Source organism: Anomaloglossus baeobatrachus, chromosome 1, assembly GCF_048569485.1.
Source record: "Anomaloglossus baeobatrachus isolate aAnoBae1 chromosome 1, aAnoBae1.hap1, whole genome shotgun sequence".
In the NCBI taxonomy this organism is placed as follows: domain Eukaryota; kingdom Metazoa; phylum Chordata; class Amphibia; order Anura; family Aromobatidae; genus Anomaloglossus; species Anomaloglossus baeobatrachus.
Window position 1 is genome coordinate 740,743,679 of NC_134353.1, and position 18,939 is coordinate 740,762,617.

The window sequence follows — 18,939 nt, forward strand, 5'->3', positions numbered from 1 at the left end:
TCGTTTTGTCCTCATGCAGTTCATCGGTATGAGAAGGATTTACATTTGTTAGATCTGGTGAGAGCACTCAGAATCTACATTTCCCGCACAGCGCCCCTGCGCCGTTCGGATGCACTCTTTGTCCTTGTCGCTGGTAAGCGCAAGGGGTCGCAGGCTTCTAAGGCCACCCTGGCTCGATGGATGAAAGAACCAATTCTTGAAGCCTACCGTTCTGCGGGGCTTCAGGTTCCGTCAGGGCTAAAGGCCCATTCTACCAGAGCCGTGGGTGCGTCCTGGGCATTGCGACACCAGGCTACGGCTCAACAGGTGTGCCAGGCAGCTACCTGGTCGAGTCTGCACACTTTCACCAAACATTATCAGGTGCATACCTATGCTTCGGCGGACGCCAGCCTAGGTAGAAAAGTCCTGCAGGCGGCAGTTGCCTCCCCGTAGGGGAGGGCTGTCTTGCAGCTCTAACATGAGGTATTTCTTTACCCACCCAGGGACAGCTTTTGGACGTCCCAATCGTCTGGGTCTCCCAATAGAGCGCCGAAGAAGAAGGGAATTTTGTTACTTACCGTAAATTCCTTTTCTTCTAGCTCTTATTGGGAGACCCAGCACCCGCCCTGTTGTCCTTCGGGATTTTTGGTTTGTTTGCGGGTACACATGTTGTTCATGTTGAACGGTTTTCAGTTCTCCGATGTTTCTCGGAGTGAATTTGTTTAAACCAGTTATTGGCTTTCCTCCTTCTTGCTTTTGCACTAAAACTGGTGAGCCAGTGATCCCACTGGGGGTGTATAGCCAGAAGGGGAGGGGCCTTACACTTTTTAGTGTAATTGCTTTGTGTGGCCTCCGGAGGCAGTGCTATACACCCAATCGTCTGGGTCTCCCAATAAGAGCTAGAAGAAAAGGAATTTACGGTAAGTAACAAAATTCCCTTCTTTGTTTACTTACCGTAAATTCTTTTTCTTATAGTTCCGACATGGGAGACCCAAACCATGGGTGTATAGCTTCTGCCTCCGGAGGACACACAAAGAACTACACTCAAACGTGTAGCTCTTCCCTCCCAGCATATACACCCCCTGGTAGCCAGTCCTAGCCAGTTTAGTGCAAAAGCTGAAGGAGGACATCCACCCACAAGTAGAGATAGAGCAAAACCCGGAACAACCGGAACCTCTGTCTACAACAACAGCCGGTGAAAACACGCGGAACAAGAAAACTGCCAACAGGCAACAGGGAGGGTGCTGGGTCTCCCATGTCGGAACTATAAGAAAAAGAATTTACGGTAAGTAAACAAAATTCTCTTTTTCTTTATCGTTCCTTATGGGAGACCCAAACCATGGGACGTCTCAAAGCAGTCCATGGGTGGGAAATAAACAGACACTGAGAAGTAGGCGAAACCTAACTTCACAAATGGGCGACAGCCGTCCGAAGGATGCGTCCGCCCAAGCTCCCATCTGCCGAAGCATGAGCATGCACTTGGTAGTGCTTCGAAAAAAAGTGCAGACTAGACCACGTGGCAGCCTGACAGACCTGCTGAGTCGTAGCCCAAGAGGCACCGACGGCTCTGGTCGAGTGCGCCTTAATCCCCAGCGGGGGAGGCATCTGAGAACATTGGTAGGCCTCGGATATGGCCGACCTATTCAATGAGCTAGGGTCGGTTGAGAAGCCGAGAGACCCCTGCGCTGACGTATGGTCAGCACACAAGAGAGGTGCACCGCCTAAGAAACAGCGGTGCGTGACACATAGATCCGGAGCGTCCGCACCAAATCTAAAGTATGCAACGCTTTCTCAAAGCGATGCACAGGGGCCGAACAAAGGGAAGACAAAGAAATGTCCTGGTTAAGGTGGAAAGGGGACACCACCTTAGGGAGAAGGCCCGGAGTTGGACGGAGAACCACCTTGTCTTGGCGAGAAAAACCAAAAAGGGTGACTCCGAAGAGAGCACAGTCAAATAAAAGACTCTCTTGAGATAAATTATGGCCACCAGAAAGACCACTTTCTGTGAAGGACTAAACAACGAAACCTCCCTAAGAGGCTCAAAGGGGGGTTTCTGTAAGGCCATGAGGACCCGAGTAAGGTCTCAGGGATCCAGAGACCGCCGGTAAGGCGGAATGATGTAAGATGCGCCCTGCATGAAGGAGCGCACCTGGGCCAGTCGGGCGATATACCGCTGGAACAATGCTGACAGAGCCGAGACCTGTCCCTTGAGGGAATGAGGGACAGACCTAGCTACAGGCCGGACTGTAGAAAGGACAGGATGGTCGGCAAGGAAAAAACGGCCAAGGAGCATGGCCGGAAGAACGACACCAGGACAGGAAAATTCTCCAAGTCCTGTGGTAAATCCTGGCCGAGGAAGACTTCCGAGCCTGAGTCACAGTGAAGATGACCTCGGAAGGAATGCCTGAAGCCGTAAGGATTCAGGGCTCAAGAGCCACGCCGTCAATCTGAGAGCCGCAGAATTGTTGTGGAAAACGGACCCTCTGAGAGAACGTCTGGCCGGTCCGGGAGATGCCACAGCACCTCTACGAACAGACGGAGCAGGTCTGGAAACCAAGCTCGTCTGGGCCTGAGGCGATAAGTACGACCCGACGGCCCTCCATTTTGATCTTGCGCAGGACTCTGGGCAAGAGAGCTAGAGGGGGAAACACGTAGGCCAGACGGAACTGGGACCAATCTGGAACCAGCGCGTGCCAAGGCCTGAGGATCGTGGGAGCGAGCCACGTAAACCGGGACCTTGTTGTTGTGCCGGGATGCCATAGATCCACTTCCGGAGTGCCCCGCCTGCTAAATTGACCGGAACACTGCCGGATGCAGGGCTCACCCGCCGCTGCCCACGGTTAGACGGCTGGGATAATCTACCTCCCAGTTTTCTGCGCCTGGGATGTGGACTGCGGATATGGTGGACTCGGAGTCCTCCGTCCACTGAAGGATATGTTGAACTTCCAACATTGTTAGGCGGCTGCGAGTCCAAGGACTACAGCCCTGATTTCTAGCACATTGATCGAAAGGGCTGATTCGGACGGTGTCCAAGTGCCCTATGCTCGGTGGTGGAGAAACTGCTCCCCAGCCGGATAGACTGGCCCGTGGTCAGAATCACCCAGGACGGGGCCAGAAAGGAGCGTCCCTGGTACAGAGAGAGGGGCCGAAGCCACCACTTAAGGAGAGCCCCTGGTCTGTGGCGACAGAGCCACCAGTCTGTGCAAGGAAGAAGTCCCTTGCCCCAACAGCGGAAAATGTCCAGCTGCAGGGGACGCAGATGAAACTGGCAAGGGGAACCGCCTCTATTGACGCCATCATCTGACCCAGCACCTGCATGAGGTGCCTGATGGAATGACGGCGGAGCCTCAGCAGAGAGCGAACCGCCAGATGAAGAGACTGCTGTATGACTAAGGGCAGCTTCACAAGCGCCAGCAGAGTCTCGAATTGCGTACCTAGGTACGCAAGTTCCTGGGTCGGGGTCAGAGTGGACTTGCAAGCGTGGCGAGAGTGAGCGAGACACTCCGCTGACAGTCTGCACTGGATGAAGCCCTGACTAGAAGGGCGTCCAGGAAGGAATCACTACCAACCCCTGGAGGAGCAGCACCGCAATTGGTGAATACACAAAGGGCCGTGGCTAGCCCAAGGGGAGAGCCACGATTGGAAATGTTCCTCTCTGATTACAAAACGTAGCCAACGCTGGTGGGAAACTGCGAATGGCACATGCAGAGAGACATCTCTGATGTCGATGGATGCTAAGAAATCTCCTTGGGTCATTGACTGATCGCAGAGATTTCTGCAAAATTGCCGCACCTGAACATGCTTGTTGAGAAGCTTGAGATCCAGGTCGGAAGCACCGTCCTTTTCGGGGACTAGGAAGAGATTTGAGTAGAAATCTCAGAACCGTTCCCAGTCGGGAACTGGTACAATTACTCCATTGGCCTGCAAGAATGCCACGGCTTGTGAGAAGGCGGCTGCCTTGGAGCAGGGGGGAGTTGTCAGAAAAAATCTGTTTTGTAGCCGTGGGAGAGGGTAACCCACACCCACTGATCGAAGACGTGTTGCAACCACACGTCGCCCAAGAGGGAGAGCCTGCCACCGACCAAGGACGTTACTGGCGTGGCCAGATAAACAAGAGGAGGCTGCCCTGGTGGCAGCAGCTCCTGCCGACTTAGGACACGGCTTCATGCGCCAGTTGGTTTACGGACCTTGGCTGAGATAGTGGACGAGGCCGAGGGCTTAGAGGACGACCAGTTAGAGGAAAGGAACGAAACCTCGACTGGTTCCTGCCCTGGAAGGTTTCCTGGGTTGTGGCATGGAAGTACTCTTCCTGCCAAAAGCTTCCTTAATAATTTCATCCAGTTGTTCACCGAATAGACTGGTCCCAGCAAAAGGAAGTCCAGCAAGGAACCTTTTAAGAAGCATCTGCCTTCCACTCTCGAAGCCACAGGAACCTGCGGATAGCGAGGGAAGTGGCCGAGGCCACCGCAGTGCGGTGACAGTCTCCAGCTATAGGATGAAAAGACTGAAGCCTGGAAGTTAAGGCAACCCATTCGGGCAAAAAGGCCCTGGTGAGGGAATGCATCTCCTCCCAAGAAGCAGAGATGGCATGAGAGCTCGCACTGCTGCAAAGATGGGGAGAACGAGGCCCCTGCCGCCTCATATATAGATTTGGCCAGAAGGACAACCTGGCGGACAGTGGGATCCTCAGAGAGGAGCCGACAACTGTCCGGGCTGAAAATCTAGACCCCGGAGGGTCCACCCTTGGTGAATGAGCCCACTCCTTGACCACCATTGGTGGAAGGGGGAAACAGTCATCAGAACCACGCTCTGGGAAGCGTCTGTCAGGACAAGCTCTGGGCTTGGTCACAGTGACCTGAATGGTGGAGTGGATAAGGAACACACTCCTTGTTCTCTTAACTGATGCTTTTCTGCCAAAGAGGGGTGCTCCCCTGATACAGGCGGAATGAGGTCCAGTATAAATATAATGGACGCAATCAAATCATTAGCATCTGCGTCACTTTCGGACAGATCAATAGGGTACATGGAGAGCGTCCGAGCCCCCAGTAAGTCAGAAGTACGCTTAAGAAAGCGTTTGTCAGGACAGGCCCTGGGTTTAGTCACAGTGGCCTGCTCTCTTAGGTGAGATAAACTGATGTTTTCCTACTCTGACACTGGAGGGTTAAGGTCCAGAACGGAGTTAATGGACGCTATCAAATCGCTAACATCTGCATCACCATCGGTATCAATGGGGTACAGAGACGAAGCGTCTGAGCCCACAGTAAGGGTATCCTCCTCGCCATGTAACTCGGCCCGTGAGGCAGAGCCGTGGGGCGAGGAAGGAGAGAAGTCCCTGCGTCTCCGTTTAGGAGGACGGGGTCTGGGATTAGATGAAACAGACTCTGTGAGCTCTGCAGAGCGAGCTGGAGCATCAGAGGCACCCTGAGAAGGGGGCTGATGCATGCCTAGCAGCGTCCGAGACAACTGTCCAATGGTGCAAAGGACTGGGAAATAGCATTGGAAAAAGATGCTACCCAAGACAGGGGTTCAGCCTGGGGAGACTCCAGGCTGAGGCACCACCACATGAGACCATTACAGTGTGTGGTCTGTGCCGGTTCAGGCAATATGATCTTACATGCAGAGCATGTAGTGTACAGCCTTGGAGCCTTGCTCCTAGTGTGAGCCATGCTGCTGAGGAGGGGGTTCTATAATAAAGAATTAACTCCTTCAGAATGCCCTGAGAGTGCATAAAAGTGCACAACCAAAGGTTGTGACTTATCAGGCCGCTATTATGAGTGCCCTCCGGATTCCAAGCCTGGACCCCCAGCCAGATATTCACTCCCTCTGCACTGCAGAGCAGCCAGCGCCGACCAGTGTACTAAGAACGCTGAGAAAATGGCGCCAGAGTGAGGGGGGGGCGGGGGTTAACCCAGGAGCGGGAATCGGAGGGCTAAGGAGATGTACAGGGGAGGGAATCATCTCCTCAGATAGGAGTGTCCTCCCCTGTGCAGAGCGGCCGGCGGGCGGCGCTGCAGTGTCCCCCTGCATGACTGACATGCGGGGGAACGAAACGAAACTAGGCCGCGGCTGAAGCCGGGGCCTAGAGTTATGCATGCGGCCGACAATCAGGCATCATCGGCGCGGTTCTCAGTAAAAACCGTGGAACCGGCCGGAAACACAGTAAAAAGCAGCATTATCAAAGTAAATCACTGTCCCCCCCAATAAAAGTGCCCCACATTGCAGAAGGACCCTCTGAATAACGTCTCTATACTTAGCTTTGAGACGCAGGGCCCAGTCCTGGTGGGGTGGGGGTTCAGTGCTCCTTCAAGCAGGGTCCTGCACAAGGGCTGCGCATGGAAGCCGGCCTCTTGCAAGGCAGTGAGAACCGTGTTGGCTCTAACTTCAAGCCAGAGCCCCTAAGGGATGGTGAAGGAGCGCGGCATGAAGGGCTCCTGCCCTGAAGTCAACCTTAACAGCACCGCCGCCAGGGGGGTGAGAAGGGACATGCCGGGAGTCCAGTGGACCCGCTTTTCTTCCAAATCTTTAGAAAAAATGAAAAATCAAAAGAGAATGCATGTGTGTGTGTGATCCTCCTGACACACAAAGCAAAAACTGGCTAGGACTGGCTACCAGGGGGTGTATATGCTGGGAGGGAGGAGCTACACGTTTGAGTGTAGTTCTTTGTGTGTCCTCCGGAGGCAGAAGCTATACACCCATGGTTTGGGTCTCCCATAAGGAACGATAAAGAAATTTCACAATCCTGCACCCTTCCCAACCCCCAACACAGCACACCAAAATATGTAAAATACAGAGTGATCTATCACAGTACAATATCAAGAAGGAGATGGCCATTTCACGGACAATAGTTTTTCATCTGTTGATATGTTCTTTAAAACTGGCTAAAAAATCAGTAATTATCATAGAGGAGTCAGCTTATCACATTTATACTTTTGAGTTCAGGAGAACAGGTATTTCTGTCTACTTAAAAGACCCAAAAGATATCTCTGCATCTTCCTGACACGTCAGTATTTCTGCATCAGTGTTTGTATGCCAAACTAAAGAGTGGAACTTGGAAAAACTATAATTGAAAGATTGACGGCTTTTCTGTACTTTGGAGACACTCTTGGTTTTGGCAGACAAATACTGATGAAATACTGATGTGTGAATGAGGCCTAATGCTCTTCCCTGGGATGCAACATTTTTGGATGTAGTGTGTAAAAAAACAAGTCGCCCTCCCTCATCCTGAAATGCTCTGTATATGGCTGGCCGTATGTGGGTGGAGACCCAAACTGCCCAATCATTGACTTTCCATAATACTTGTTACTCACATCTAGCTCGTCCAAGCGTCTGACCAGCTTGAATCAATAACAAGTATTCAAGCATTTTAGTGCTCATCCATCACTATTAATAACTCAGGAACGCTTCAATGGATCCCAGTGATTCAGAGATAGCTTTTTCATGACATATTGGACTTCATTTTAGTGGTAAATTTAGGTTAGATATTTTGGAGTTCATTTATGAAAATATTGGAAATTTGGAAAAAATGTTGAAAATTTCACAATTTTCAAACTTTAGATTTTTATGACCTTAAAATAATAATAATAATAATAATAATAATCTTTATTTCTATAGCGCCAACATATTCCGTAGCGCTTTACAATTCAGGAGGATCATATACAAACAAGTAACAGTTATAGAAATACAATATTTAGAGGGGAAAAAAAAAATACAACCCTGCTCGTGAGAGCTTACAATCTACAATGAGATGGGGGGAGAGGCAAGGTTCAAGTGCTTATTTACAATGACAATCCAACCATCTCACGGAAATGGGGCTGGATAATGGTTTCCTGGACCAGTGGGCCCGAGCCTTGAGATGCCTTTGGGTGCCATGGAGTTTGATGTGGAGCTATGTTGTGAGAGGTTGTAGAGGGACTATGTGAATCGAATCTGATTAGGGAGTGTGATAGGCCGCCCTAAAAAGATGCGTCTTTAGGGTGCGTCTGAAGCTGAGTAAGTTGTGATTTGTCCTAACTTCTTGGGGTAGAGCGTTCCAGAGGGTTGGTGCAGCTCGGAAGAAGTCTTGGATCCGGGAGTGGGAGGTTCGAATTAGTGTGGATGTTAGTCGAAAGTCGCTTGCAGAGCGTAGAGAACGGGTGGACTGATAGACAGAGAGGAGGGTGGAGATGTAGGGGGGTGCTGCACTGTGGAGAGCTTTGTGGGTGAGAACAAGCAGTTTGAATTGGATCCTATGATATATGGGCAGCCAGTGCAATGACTGGCACAGAGCAGAGGCATCCGAGTAGCGGTTAGCCAGATAGGTGACCCGGGCTGCTGCATTAAGGATTGACTGTAGAGGAGAGAGTCTAGTTAGGGGGAGACCAATTAATAGAGAGTTACAGTAGTCCAAGCGAGAGTGGATCAGGGCCACGGTGAGGGTTTTTGTCGTTTCCATTGTGAGAAAGGGGCGGATTCTAGAGATGTTCTTGAGGTGCAAGCGGCAGGTGCGGGCAAGAGATTGTATGTGGGAGGTGAAGGAAAGATCAGTGTCAAGTATAACCCCCAGGCAGCGGGCTTGCGGCCTAGGACTTATCGTTGTGCCACACACAGAGAGGGAGATGTCAGGTTGAGGAAAGTTGGAAGATGGAGGGAAAAGAAGAAGTTCAGTTTTGGAAAGGTTAAGTTTCAGATAGAGAGCAGACATGACATTGCAAACTGCAGTCAGGCAGTCACTGGTGTTCTGTAGTACAGCGGGGGTGAGCTCAGGGGAGGAGGTGTATAGCTGTGTGTCATCAGCATAAAGATGGTACTGAAAGCCAAATCTGCTGATGGTCTGACCAATTGGGGCAGTGTAGAGGGAGAAAAGAAGAGGGCCAAGGACTGAGCCTTGAGGGACCCCAACAGTGAGAGGAAGAGGAGAAGATGTGGAGCCAGCAAATGATACACTGAATGAGCGGCCAGAAAGATAGGAAGAGAACCAGGAAAGAACAGTGTCCTTTAGGCCGATAGAGTGGAGCATAGAGAGAAGGAGATGGTGGTCAACAGTGTCAAAGGCAGCAGAAAGGTCAAGAAGAATAAGCAGAGAGTGGTCACCGTTACGTTTTGCTGTCAATAGGTCATTGGTCACTTTGACAAGGGCAGTTTCTGTTGAGTGTAAAGGGCGGAAGCCAGACTGTAAAGGATCTAGAAGAGAGTGAGAGGAGAGGTAGCGGGTGAGGCGAGAGTAGACCAGGCGCTCCAAGAGTTTAGAGATGAAGGAGAGATTGGAGACTGGTCTGTAGTTGCTTGTGCAGGACGGATCAAGAGAAGGTTTTTTTAATAATGGAGTAATGATAGAGTGTTTGAGGGAGGAGGGGAAGATACCCGAAGAGAGAGAAACAGTTATTGAAACATCACTTTTTTTTTTTTTTTTTTTTTTTTAGAAAGTTAGAAGGGTTAAAAGTTTAGCAGCAATTTTTCTTTTTTTCCAACAAAATTTATAAAACCATTTTTTTAGGGACCACATCACATATGAAGTGACTGAGGGGCCTAGGTGACAGAAAATACCCAAACGATATACTATTCTAAAAACTGCACCCCTCACACTACTCAAAACTACATTCGAGAAGTTTATTAACTCTTTAGGTGCTTCACAGTAACTAAAGTAATGTGGAAGAAAAAAATAAAAATAACTTTTTCCGACAAAAATGTTAACTTAAAGCACTAAATTTTGCATTTTCACAAGGGAAATAGGAGAAACTGCACCATACAATTTATTGAGCAATTTCTTCTGAGTACACGGATACCATTTGACTTATTGAATGCAAAGTCAGCTGGAATCATTAGTGGACGCCATGTCACGTTTGGAGAGCCCACCTGAGGTGCTTAACCCATTCACCCCCAGGCCATTTTCCAAATTTGTTTTTTCCTTCCCTTCTTCCAAGAGCCATAACATTTTTATTTCTCCATCAATATAGCCATATGAGGGCTTGTTTTTTGCAGGACTAGTTGTACTCTTGAACGACATCACTCATTCTGCCCCATATTGTACTGTAAAAATGGGAATTTTTTTTTTCCAAGAGCAGTAAAATTGCAAATAAAAGCAATTGCATGATTTTTTGCATTTTTTATCTATCATGTTAACTATTTTGAAAAACTGACCGGCATTATGATTCCCTAGGTCAGTACAAATTTGTGGATACCAAATATATATAGTTTTACTTTTATTTAAATGGTGCAAAAAAAAAATCAGAAGATTTTTCGGGATACAGGTCTCAGTGACAGCTTATTTTTTGCGTCTGATCAGGAGAAACGCTGTGCTACTGTAAGTGCCAGCGCTATGCCGGCATTCACAGTAAAGACATTATGGCAGCGACAGGTGTCAAATCTGACCCTACGCTGCCGTGGCAACCCATTGGCGCCCCATGGTGGCGGGGAACAGCGCAATCTAAGGGGTTAACTGGTGTGGGTGGATTGGAGATTCACCCTTGCCTGATAGCTGAACATGTCTGCGAGCCCACATTAAAGGGACAGTCACAGCTAAGGACGTACAGGTATGTCCTTGGTCGTGAAGAGGTTAAACAGTGGACCTCCCCCACAAGTGACACCATTTCGGAAAGTAGACCCCCCTCAAGAAATATATTTAGATGTTTGGTGAGCACCTTGAAACCATAGGTGCTTCACAGAATTTTATAACGTTGAGCTGTGGAAATGAATAACAATATTTTTACCACAAAAATGTTGCTTTAACCCCCAATTTTTCCTTTTACCAAGGGTAACATGAGACAATGGACAGTATAATTTGTTGTGCAATTTCTCCTAAGTTGGCCAATACTTCATGTGTGGTTGAAAACTACTTTTGAGACACAGTGCAAAGCTCAGAAGGTAAGGAGCGCCATATTGGCAAGAAGATTTAGTTGGAATGGTTTGCGGATGCTTTGTTACATTGGTAGAGCCCCTGAGGTGCCAGAGCATCAAAAATCCTTACAAGTGACCCCACTTTACAAACTGCTTCCCTCAATTAATTCATCTAACAGTGCAGTGAGCATATTGACACAAGTGTGTCACAAAGTTTTATGCTGTTGGGCGGTGAAGAAAAAAAAAAAATTACATTTTTACCATTAAAATGTTGTTTTAATTAAAGATCCAATTTTCACAAAGGGAATAGATAAAAAAAAGTGTTGCACAATTTCTCCTGAACATGGCAATACCCCACATGTGACTGTACAGTACTGTTTAGCCAGACCACAAGGTTCGAGATGGAAGGAAGCAATTGATTTTAGAGCACAGCGTTTCCTAGCATAAATGTGGACTCCATTTGCAGAGTCCCTAAGTGCCAGAACAGTAGAAATCCCGTCAAGTGCCCAAATTATGGAGACTACGCCCCTGTGGGAGATCATCTCTCGGTGAGGTGACGAGTTAGTCTCTGGAAAACACCCATGAAATCAAACGAAGTGAATGTTGTAGAATTAAAAATTGCAAATAAGCCCTTGAAATACCCAGTACATTGTAGTACCCATACATTCATACATTGTGCCCAGCTTGTGCTTCTGGAGAATCTTCTAAATGATTGGCATGCACTCACTTGGTAGAGCGAGGTGCTAGTGAATGGGGCAGCTATGACCGGTATCATGTAAATGTATGACCACTGCACACAATTTCATCTCATTTCTTGCAATTTAAAGATTTATTTACATATGGTTCACATCGAGGCATGTGTGGGCGGCATACAACAACAACGTTTCGACCTCTGCCGTCTTGAACATGAGTAACATCTGGATGTTGTGCGTTAAGTGTGGTGCCTATACAAAGAGCCAGTGTGAAAGCTCCAAAATATATGTGGCTGGCGCTCCTGTATTGAGGATCCTGGGGGTGTCCTCAAGGCTAGCACTCCCATGCTGTAGCCCGTGTGCATACGTGTAGCTGGCACTCCTGCAGTCTGATATCTGTCCGGACACATGTGCCTGTATGTGAACCTTTTATAAATAAACAGGAAATGAGATAAGAGTGTGCTTTCGGAGACACACCCCGTAAATTAGCCGGACTCTCCTCACTACTACAACAATGCCAAATATGTGGACATTAACTGTGGTTAACATTGTGGTGCTCCCAAGGGAGGAGGGGCTTTGGGAGCACCGATTTTGCTGGATCCTATTTTGAGGGGTGAACCATTGCCCTTTTCCAGAGCCTTTGTGCTACCAGTAAATACCCTATATTTCCTTAATAGGATGACGGATCTAAGTGAGGACTTGATTTTTTGTGGGTTTAGTTGAATTCTATTTGGTGGCAATTTGGATACAGAACATTTTGGATCATGTGAAAAACCGCAAACTGTGACCTGCATTGCAGCAAATTCAATTCTGCTCACCTTCGTCCAACGCCCCACCTGTCTGGCTCACAGGTGTATATGAAAAAACAAGGAAAGAAAAAGGGGCATATCCATGACTAAAAACCAAACACTTTAATTTAATGATATAAAAATTCATATGACGCAGGCAGAGACTGACGCATTTCGAGCGTATTACATGCTCTTAATCATAGATTATGATTAGTTGTGTGCAATACGCTAAAAAAGCATCAGTTTCTGAATGCCTACGGCATATGAATTTTTATATTATTAAATGAAAGTGTTTGGAATTAGTACTGGATATGCCCCTTCTTATTTATTTGTTTAACATTTTGAATCAGTTCACATTTATCCTGTGCTCTATGCGGAGTACATCAGGCTTCCCATATACAGCTCCAAAATACGCGAATCAGGTGCAACCCCCGACAGGTCCAATTACTATAATAAGGCAGCAGAGTTAGTCCAGACTGTTTGGCCTCTGCTCAGTGGTGTCCGTCTTCTGAAAGGTGCACAAAACTGTTGTTGACCACACTTTTCTGCACACCTAAAAAGACGTATAAAATGATGGACACCACCGGATCAGAGGCCAGACGTAAGTTTAACACTAGAACTACTGGACTCGTGACACCTATATCGAAATACATGGTGCAAAGTAGTCAAAATGACTACCTCAGTAGTTGTAGTGTTAAAGTGACTTCCTCTGCCTCATTACAACAAATTTTCTGTGAGAATTTTGACTGAATCGCATTTTTTTAGAGATATACACGTGTAAGGGTATGTGCGCACGTTGCTTTTTACCTGCTTTTTACCTGCTTTTTTGCTGCTTTTTCTTCTGCGCTGTTTAATGCCAAAATGGATGTGTTCTTCTATTCAAGCAAAGTCTATGGGAAATTGGGTTTCTTGTTCACACTATGTTGTTCAAAATGCTGCCTTTTTGTGGCAGAACTTTGGTCAAAAACTCAGCTTTGCAGTGCAAAACCCAAATGGCAAAAACAATTGACATGTTGCTTCTTTGAAAAGCTGAGTTTTTGACCAAAGTTCTGCCACAAAAAGGCAGCATTTTGAACAACATAGTGTGAACAAGAAACCCAAATTCCCATAGACTTTGCTTGAATAGAAGAACACATCCATTTTGGCATTAAACAGCGCAGAAGAAAAAGCAGCAAAAAAGCAGGTAAAAAGCAGGTAAAAAGCAGGTAAAAAGCAACGTGCGCACATACCCTAAGCGCTTAGCATAGATAGCAGGATAAATATAAACCAAGCCTTACTGCAATCTTTAGGGGGCAGAATAAACAAATCAACAGAAGTTGAAGAATTGGCTTTATTTAATATGCTGTTCACCTTGCAGTTTAAGTGACTAGGAGGCTTTAGTCCTGCGGTCAGTACGATTATAGCAATACCAGATTTAGTTTTTTAGGCTTGGCTACTAGCACACTAAAATTCACATTTTTTTTTTTACAAAATAAATGTTTTTTGCATCACCGTATTTTGAAGGCTGTAATTTTTATTTTTGTGCTGACAGTCATGTGGGGTTTGTATTTTGAGGGATGAGTTGGAGTTTTTATTGGTACCATTTTTGGCCACATAATATTTTTATTGTTTTCTATTCTGCTTTTTGTGTAGCAGAATCAAGAAGAAACGGCAATTTAGAATTTATTTTTTACGATGTTATAAAAGTTGTAAGATATTTTTATTCTGCAGGTCAGTATGATTACAGAGATAGCACACTTGCTTTTTTATGGTTCGCAGCTTTAACATCACGAAAACAATTTTATAGAAAAAAAAAATGTTTGCATTGCTGTATTCTGAGAGCTATAGCTCTTTTATATTTTTGCTGATGGAGCTGTATGGTGGCTCGTGTTTTGTGAGAGATGACATTTTCAATGATAACATTTTTATTTACATGTGCCTTTTATCACGTTTTATTCCACTTTTTGGTCCGATCCACCTCCCATTTAAATCAATAGGACGCAGATGTGTAGTACCCGGCCACTGTCAGAAGACGAGTCATCTCCAGAACTGAGCATTTCCGACTGCCTGCTGCTACCAGCATCGAGAACAGCTGATTGGCAGGGATGCAGTGTGGCGGACATTGATGACATATCCTAGGGATAGGCCATCAACGTAGAAGTAGTGAATAACCTCTTTAAACTAGTGTTACAGATCAGGTTATTCCGGATGTGGAGATACCAAATATGTGGGTTTTTTTGTTTTTACATAAATATACATATTTACTGGTATACATTATTGTTTTCTTTTGTTTCTCATTTTAAAATTTTTTTTACAATTTTTTGTTTACTTTTTTACTTAGTCTCCATATGGGACATTACCTTTTATTGCCCTGATCGCTGATCTAATATATTGCATTGCACCAGCATTGGCATAGATTATATCTGTCAGTGCTGCACTGACACAAGCCTAGGAAATAATGCGCCTGGCATAATACCATACACTTTCTGTTGCTGGGTGACCCGGAGGTCATCATCATGACCTCAGGTCACCATAGCAGCATTTGGGCCCTTACAATTATGTCGCAGGGGCACAGATCGGACGGGAGAGGGGATGCACTCCCTCTCACAGCCCCCTAAATACTGCAATCGAGATCACAGCCAGGGGTGGCACGGGGAATGTCCCTGGCTGTGAGAGCAAGGGCTCAGCTGTCATGTCAGCCGAGCTTTCAGTGGCAATAACACAAGCACAGCTCCTGTGCTCACCCGATCGCCAGGATGTACTTGCACGTCCAAGGCCAGGAAGTCACCGCCAAATAGGACGTAGCGCTACGTCTAAGGTCGTGAAGGGATTAGGACCCTATCTGGACAGCTACACCCTGTGCCCTATTTCTTCTTCCTAATATATAAATATAATTATAGTTTAATCACTGTAACAGTATATGGCTTTTTAGGATTTTATTTTTCATTTAGGTTGTCTAGTCATTTACGGTAAGTTTTCGTAAGCAAAGAAAAAAAATGCAGCACCAAAGAACTGATAGGTACATTTGTTACAAGGACAGTTTCTTGATATTTGTATCAACATTGCTCTTAAAGTAACTTGTCTGTGGACACTGCAACATGAGTATTGTAAGGAAACTTCATATATAGTACAATTTCATACAAATATATAAAATTATAGGTACACTGGTACGGGCAAGCATGTGTGGCTATTATTAGGCCATGTGCACACATTGCATTTTTTTTCTTGCGTTTTGGTTGCGTTTAAAACTGTACCGTGTCATTGACAAAATGCATGCGTTTTGCTTCCCCAACAAAGTCTATGATAAATCAGAAATTCCTTGTGCACATTGCTTTTTTTTCAGCAGCGTTTTGTTTGTCAAATATTTGTCAAAATCATTGCCTAAAAAAAGCAGCATGTCACTTCTTCATTGCGTTTTGTGAACATTTTGCAAACATTGAAATGAATGAGTTGTGTCAAAATGCAACCAAAATGATAGCTGTGCGTTTCCACTGCTTTTTGGTTGCTTTTTTGATGCATTTTTGTCATCAAAAACGCAGGTCATCAACTTTTCTCCATTCTCTCTGTCCGCTTCATACTCACCGATCACTGGCGCGGCTGTAGCGGCGTCTCCTGCTTCTGAAAGTGCCAACCGTTCATTAGACTCATTTCATATTCACTGCTTCCCCCGCTCACCGGCACCTATGATTGGTTGCAGTCAGACATGCACCCCATGCTGAGTGACAGCTGTCTGACTGCAACCAATCACAACCGCTGTGGGCGGCTCTATATTGTACAGTACAATAAATAATTTAAAAAACTGGTGTGCGGTCACCCCCAATTTTGAAACCCCGCAAAAGATAAAGACTCAAAGCTGAGGGCTGGTATTCTCACACTGGGGAGATCCACATTATTGGGAGCCCCCCCCCCAAGCCTAAAAATATTAGCCTGCATCCATTAAATGCGACAGTCCCGGGACTTTACCCGGCTCATCCCGATTGCCCTGGTGTGGTGGCAATCTGTGTAATAAGGAGTTAATGGCAGCCCACAGCAGCCACTAAGTCCTAGGTTAATGATGAGAGGAGTCTATGATACACACACTCATCATTAATCTGTAGGTGAAAATAAATTAATACGAACACCGAAAAATCCTTTATTTGAAATAAGACAAAAAAAGCCATCCTCTTTGACCATTTTATTAACCCCCCCAAACACCCCTCCAGGTCCGCTGTAATCAACACGAGGTCCCACAACGCTTCCAGCACTACTACATCTGACACTCACAGCGAGCACCATAGAACAAAACTGCCCGCTGTGAGCTCCATGCAGCAACTGAAGTGAGTTGCCTTATCAGCAGTGATGTCCCTCTGGTTAGCCGCTGCCACAGCTGGAGTCCTCCACCTGTGACAGCAAATCATCCCAGTGACTGAAGTGAGCCACTCGATAAGCGGTGCTGTCACTCAGGTGTTTTCCGGTCACATCTGGAGTCCTTCACCTGTGACACAAAGACAGAGCTGCGCGGTGAGAAAGAGCTCGGATGAACCTCTGACGTCACAGCTGCGAGCCATGCACTACTGTCTGTGTTGCGGCACTGACATCAAAGGTTCACCCGAGTTTATTCTCATCGTGCGGTTCTGTCTGCTGTCAGCGGCCAGTCATGCTCTACGGTGCTGCTGTGACAGGACAGGGATGTAGCAGAGCTGAATCGCCATGGGACCTCGTGTGGATTACTTCAGAATTGGAGGGGTGTTTGGGGGGTTAATACAGTGTTGAAAGAGGGTGTTTTTTGTATTTTATTCCAAATAAAGGATTTTGGGGGTGTATGTGTTTATTTACTTTCACTTACAGATTAGCGATGGGGGTGGGGTCACAGACGACTTCCATCACTAATCTAGGACTTAGTGGCTGCTGTGGGCTGCCATTAACTCCTTATTACCTCGATTGCCACCGCACCAGGGCAATGGGAAGAGCCAGGTCCAGCTCCAGAATTGGCGCATCTTTTGAATGCACCACTTCTGGGGCGGCTGTGGGCTGCTATTGTTAGGCTGGAAAGAGCCAAATAACGATGGGCCTTCCCACCCTAATAATATTGGCCCCCAGTTGTCTGCTGCACCTTGGCTGGTTTAAGAAAAATGGGGGGGACCCACATCATTTTTTTTGCTTTTTTTTTTTTAAATAAGTCAAATAATTAATTAATAAAAATAAAAAAAAAGCGTGGGCTCCTCTCTATTTTTCATAACAAGCCAAGGTACAGCAGACAGCTAAGGGTTGCAGCCTGCAGCTGTTCCTATGCTGGATATGAAAAATGGGGGGGGGGACCAGACTTTTTTACCCCAAAAAAAAAAACAAAACAAAAAAAAAAAAAAACAGCTGTCCAAGCTACCTATTCCAATATCAAGCTATTCTGTTATTTCTATTATTTCTATTTTTTCTATCTATTCTAGCTATCAATTATCCTATCATATTTTATTTCTCCTTTAAAAAACGCATTGACAAAAAAAACGCATCGAAAACATTTGCGGTTTTTAACGCTTTTTTTGTCAAACGTGTTTACAGCTGTCAAGTCTGCCAGAGGGTCAATTTGTTTTGTCAAATCAAGAATGCAGCGTGCGGACATACCCTTATTGTGCGAGCACTGCACTTTGGATACTACACTGTGCTCCTCAAATTAAAACAATTCAGGGGTGTCACTTGAATCACGATCTAAGGTCAAGTTCCTACTTTCCAAATACCATACTAGCATGTCAATTTATGCTGCTAATGTCAACACATATCACAATTTACAACACAGAGTGAAATGTGCAGAAAATGTGCACCCTTTTTTCTTGCAACAAAATCAGCAGCAGTAATTTTAAGGCAGTTTTTCTTACTTGGAAACACTATATGTGCCTATTCTCATTAGTGCAAAGTCAGCAGATCACACCAATCTCGCTGTGACGGGACAACTGTCTCATGTGTATGGGGATTTCCCCGACTCCACCCAACAGAAAATGTAAGGGGAAAGAAAGATTTTACATGTTCAAGTTCAATGCATCATCCTTCTGTTTTTAGTAGAGATAAGCCTCTACCAGATTGATTTACTGTCTTCCCACTGTTTGCAAAAGAGATATACAATTGGCCAAATTGAGCATGCATGTGTATGGCGGAATTTAGAAGGTATAGCTGTTGACCTTATGAGCATCTAAATGTACACTCACCCATCCATGTGTCATAGTCCCAGTATGGACCGGTTGAGGGTCTCCCAACTCGAATTTGACAGCCTCATATATGCCTCGGACGGGGACATCCAGTTGTGCGAATGCGGCAAGAGGATATTTTCACACATAGTATATTTGTTTGAGTCTAAAAAAATCTGTAGAGCAGTACAATACCCAAGTAGATGAGATTATAACAAACCTCATTTATACAGTGCTGATTATTTCTACTTTTAAATTGTACTGAACACAATTTTTTGAAGCCACAGCATGTGAATACTTTGGGATGATTCAGAGCAGATTTAACCTTTTGGAATAGAAAGGGTGAAATCTGCATCAAAATTCAAAGATTTTGGTGCTGATAAATGACAGAAAACATGTAGCAAACATGCAATGTGAGGCCTTGACCTAAAGCCTCATTATACTTCCAGAACTGAGGGTGCACAACATCAGCCAGCCATTATTTCTACTTAAAAAATAGATATTAAGTTGAAGGGTTATTCCTATCTCAGACAT